The following is a 6,000-nucleotide window of genomic DNA, read 5'->3' as shown; positions in this document are numbered from 1 at the left end:
CTACAAACCACATATTTATAGAGAAACATTGCCAAAAAAATCAAGGTCCAAGGGATACTTTGTAGTTAATATCCATGCATTAATCAATTTAAAAGATTTTAAACAATAAAATAATTGAAATATATATTTAAATACGACAAAAGTTATTCATTAATTTTATAACACATAATAGCAATATATATTACTGAATAAATAATAGTATAAAAAATATTTGTATTATTAGTATTAGTGTGAGAAAAGATAGGCATTTTGGCCACAATAAATAAAAATAAAATAAAAATTACTGAAATAAATTTTAAAAAACCTATTTACCAAAATAAATTATTTTGAAGAGAAAATCAAGAAAACGTTACCATATGTGACGTTTTATGCATAAGAGGGAAAGAATAGAAAAACGTCATAGTCATCAACGTTATGCTTTAAGAGATAAATAATAATAATAATAATAATAATAATAAAAATAAAAAATAAAAAGCAAAAAGTCTATACCATTGACGTTTTGTATAGAGGACGTAGCAAACTTCGTGTAGCATAGACATAAGTGGAATTTTTTTATTGGAATATTATTTTTTTTTAAAAAAATTTACCTAAACAGTATCTGTGCCAATTTATTTATATAACTAGCATTGTTTATTGTTCCCGCTCAAAATTCAGTTCCCAGTTGTTTATTGTTCTTGCTCAAAATTTGATTCTCTAGGAATTGACCGTCACAGGTGTCGCTCATTTTCGCTACCGGAATTTGGTTCCCCAATTCTGTGCTTCTCCAATTTTAATTTCAATTTAACTTATTATAAATATTATTTAGTAAATTAAAAATTTATTATAAATATATATTAAATTTATTATTTATTAACATTATAAGTAATTAACTTTTTAAAATTTAAATTTTATTATAAATATAATTTATTATTCAATTATTATTTAAAATTTGATTTTTATTAAATATTTAATTTATTATTTACTAAAAATAAAAAACAAAAAACAGGAAAAAAAATCAAAATTGGCTACCCGTAATTCGATTCCCCAAAAATTGAATGTCGACAGCCCTCGCGGGCAGGGGAGGACACATGGAAGGTCAGAATTGAAATTTAATTAATAATAATTATAATAATTAATATTTATTTTTATTTTTAAAAATAATTTTAAATTTTTTTATAATTTTGAAAAATATATAGTAATTAAATAATAAATTATATTTATAATAAAAATTTAAATTTAAAAAATTTACTAAGTTATAATGTTAAGAAAATAATGTAATAAGTTATAATTATAATAAATATTAAATTTCAATTTAACAAAATAATTCATTATAAATATAAATTATTAAATATAATATTTATTATAATAAATAATTAAATTTATTATTTATTAAAATTATAATTTATTAACTTTTTAAAATTTCAATTTTATTATAAATATAATTTATTATTTAATAATTTCAATTTTATTCTAAATATAACTTATTAAAATAATTTTTTATTAAAATTATAACTTATTACATTTTTAATTTATTAAACTAAAAGTTTTTTTTATTAAATATTATTAAACAAATTTTATTTAATTCTTTCATATTTTTTAAAATTGTTATCTATTTTAATTGTTTTTTATTAATATAACTTAAACCCAAAACACAAAAAAAAAAAAAAAAAAAAAGACAAAAGACAAAAATGTTGCTCAGAATTTGGTTCCCCGGGAACCGAATTTCGGCAGAAAAAATGAGCAGCACCTGTGACGGAGAAGCTTAAAATTCGGTTCTCAGAAAACCGAATTCTGAACAAGAATAATAAACAATGCTAGTCTTGTAAATAAATTGGCACAGATGCTATTTGGTAAACTTTTTTTAAAAAAATAATATTCCAATAAAAAATCTACCATAAGTAATTGTGTGTTAGAGGCATAATAATAGCTTGTCCTTTGGATAGGCAATGGTGGACTTGAAACCCATATTTAAAGCAATGAAACATAATAGTAATGATTGGTTCTTATAATAAACTGCGTATATAATATTTATTTTATAATCATATTTTAAAAATCATATCAAAATATTTTTTTATTCTTGCCTGATTAGTAATGGTTCGGTTGGTCGGTTTATAATCATATTTTAAAAGGTATTTTTTTAAAACAATAATGTACTATCTGCGTCGAGAAGTCGAGTTTGAGCTCGGCATTAAAGCATTAAACGACATCGGATAGACATCACATGACATCGACCAGAGTAAAGGCCCATTATCTATCGAGCCATGATTAATCTCAGGCCCAAATCAACGTTATCCTCGCCTAATAGGAAAATTCTAATTCACATCAAGGTACGTGCACTATATATATGAGACGATTACACTATCAAAGACTAACTTTAGCATCGGAGTCTCTTTTGCAGGTACCACCCCCACTTCGGAGCAGCCGACGTACCCAGCAAGGAAGGCTCACCAATCTTGCCTAATAGATCGTCCCTCTCGACCGATCTCCAGTAAGAACATTTGGCGCCCACCGTGGAACCGATCAAGAAGTCTTTTATCGGCCACGCTTATGATTTTCACCCGAAGCCATAGTAGAAGAGCAACAGACGAAGCAGAACAAGCAACCAGGATGGAAGGAGAAGCAACCCTACGACGACTGATCGAATAGCTCGAACAGATGCAGCAACAGCACACTACCGACTTGGAAAATATGCATACACGCCACGAGGCTGACCTGGCAGCGCTACGGGCAAAGAACATGCACATTCGTGCTCAACTCCATCAATGGCCCCCGCATGTACCTCCTCATCTAAGCAACCAACACGAGGAGGGGCACCAATCGGTCTCTCCACCACCGACAGCGCTGAAGACAGCCACTCATTGATCAGCGACACATCGATCACGTGCGCCGACGCAAAGGTCAGATCAGGAGGTCAGCAATGCACCAACCTTGGCTCCGTCACAATGGGCCAATGTCCGCCGCCACCCTTTTGTGGACGACATCATGGAGACACCTCTCCCCTTCGGGTGGAAACCCCTGAACATCGACCGATATGACGGGTCCACCGATCCCGATGAGCACATAGATCTCTATGTCACCCAACTGAACCTCTACACCAACGATGATGCCATCTTGTGTCGGGTCTTCCCGACCTCACTAAAAGGATCGGAACTCGCGTGGTATACCCAACTACCACCAAGGTCGATTAGCAACTTCGACGCCTTGGTTAGGTGATTTACGGCATAGTATGCAACAAGCCGACCCCACCACATCACCTCGGCTGCCTTAGCCAATCTCAGGCAAGGTGACGACGAGCCGCTGCGCAAATTCATGGAGCGATTCGCAAACATCGCCATCAAGATCCGTAACCTGAACCCCGAGGTCGCCCTACACGCCATGCTCATGGCACTCAAGACGGGTCCCTTCGTCGATAGCCTTTGTCGGGTGACCTCCCTCGAACATGGACGAACTCCGTGCCCGAGCTGCCGGGTACATTCAGATGGAAGAGCACACGGCGTTCCGCGACCAAGTTCTTGGGAAACCACTAGGGAAGAAAGACCACGACCTCAAAGATAAGATGAGAGTCTCCAACGATAGCCAATTCAAAAAGACTAGGCTGAACAAAGGCGGGAAGTACAACTTCTACACCCCCTTGAACGCACCCGAGTACACATACTGGAGGAGGCTAGTAACACCGACCTGATTACCCTGCCACCACCCGGGCACAACCCCAGTAGTGTGGACAAATCCAAGCATTGCCGATACCATAGAAACTATGGTCACACAACCGAGGAATATCGCACACTCAGGAACCGCATCGAGGAACTCGTCGAAGGAGGTCACCTCGAAAAATACGTCTAATGGCAACAATCTCATAGGGGCAGCTACCATGGACGGATGAGGACGAGGACGAGGACAAGGACGAGGCCGAGACTGAGGCTCCGGTGCTCGAGTAGACCAACCCTCTGGATCCCAGCAAAACATTGGTGGAGGAGTGCAAGCTGAGGTAAGTCATGACATAGGAACGACTCCTTACATGGAGTCATCAATACAATTGCAGGTGGCTTCGTAGGGGGAGGCTTCAATAGCTCAGCACACAAGAGACATTTGCGAAGCATCAACAATGTCCACGCAGACACCTTGGCCCCGCATCGCAACACGCCACCCATCACCTTCATGGATGACGACTATGTTGGCATCTGCACAAACCAGGATGACCCCATGGTCATTGCGATGGAGGTAGCTAATTGGGAGGTCCACAAGACACTAATCAACCAAGGAAGCTCGGCTGACGTCCTATACTGGCCAACATTCCTAAGGTTATACATCCCTCATTCTCTTATTCAACCTCACACAGAATCCCTAGTCGGTTTTGTAAGAGAACAAGTCCACACTCGGGGATACATAGAGCTGCTGACAACCTTTGGGACACCTCCTAACTCAAGAAGAACCATGGTTAAATACCTCCTTGTCGATGCCAACACATCATACAACATCATCATAGGAAGGTTGACTCTAAACCAACTTAGAGCTGTGGTGTCCACTCTGCATCTGACGATGAAATTCCTAAGAGGCAACGACCAGATAATCTCGGTTAAGGAAAACCAAAGAACAGCTCGACAGCGCTATGCAGAAAGTTTAAAAGCATCATCACTAGTGGAGGAGCAGTGCCGAGGTGACTCCCCCACTATCGGTCACATCACCTAGGCCGACATTACTAACCTAGATCCAAGGTCGGAGTCCCATGACAATCGACCAAGCCCAATTGACGAGCTAGCTGATCTTTAAATTGGAAAACTCCCCGGCCATTGCACCAAAATAAGCCAACATTTGAGCCCAGAACTACGACAACAACTCATAGCTGAGATATCTAAAAATGCCGACCTATTTGCATGGTCCAGTGCCGACATGCTAGGCATAGACCCTAACCTCATCTGTCACAGATTAGCAATCCACAAAGAGACAAAACCAGTGGCTCAGAGGAAGCAGAAAGTCAATGGAGAAAGACGAGAAACCATCATAACCGAGAAACAAAAGCTAATGAGAGCAGGATTCATCCAAGAAGTCTGATACACTACGTGGCTAGCCAATGTAGTGCTCGTCAAAAAGAACTCTGGGAAGTGGCGTATGTGCGTCGACTACACCAACCTGAACAAAGCTTGCCCCAAAGACGCCTACCCCCTACCAAGCATTGACAGGTTGGTCGATGGAGCATCCAGTCACACCCTTCTCAGCTTTCTGGATGCATACGCTGGATACAATCAGATCATGATGTACCCACCAAACGAGGAGCACACGGCGTTCATCACCGATCACGTCAACTTTTGCTACCGCGTGATGCCTTTCAGTCTCAAAAATGCAGGAGCTACTTATCAAAGGCTGATGGACAAGGTCTTCCACCAACAGATCGAATGAAACATGGAAGTCTACGTAGATGACATGGTCGTGAAAACCACATGGTCGACGCCTATGTTGCTAACCTAGCCGAGGTGTTCAACCAAATACGGAAACACAACATGCGCCTAAACCCTGAAAAGTGCATCTTCGGGGTCCAGGGAGGTAAGTTCCTCGGCTTCATGATCACTCATAGGGGTATTGAAGTCAACCCAGAAAAGTGCAAGGCCATCATACAGATGCATAGCCCCCAAAATGTCAAGGACGTCCAACGCTTGGCAGGAAAGTTAGTCTCTCTCTCTCGTTTCATCCCCAGGTTGGCGGAGAAAGCAAGACCCATCTTTACCTTACTAAGCAAGCCAAAGAACTTTGAGTCGACTAACCAATGTGAAGAAGCTTTCAAAAGCTTCAAGAATTTCCTCACCACCCCACCAGTCCTATAGAGGCCGGATCATCACTCTGACCTCCTTCTGTACTTGGTAGTCAGCGAAAGCGCAATCAGCGCGGTGGTGTTACAAGAGCGCGACAAGAACCAAACTCCTATATACTACATTAGCCGAGTTCTCCAAGACACAAAGAAGAGGTACCAAATGATTGAGAAGTTTTCCTTAGCATTGGTCACCTCAGCCCGACGTCTTCGGTGCTATT

The sequence above is a fragment of the Cajanus cajan genome, chromosome 3 (assembly GCF_000230855.2).
Source record: "Cajanus cajan strain Asha chromosome 3, NIPB_CcT2T_4, whole genome shotgun sequence".
In the NCBI taxonomy this organism is placed as follows: Eukaryota; Viridiplantae; Streptophyta; class Magnoliopsida; order Fabales; family Fabaceae; genus Cajanus; species Cajanus cajan.
This window is presented reverse-complemented; position numbering follows the sequence as displayed.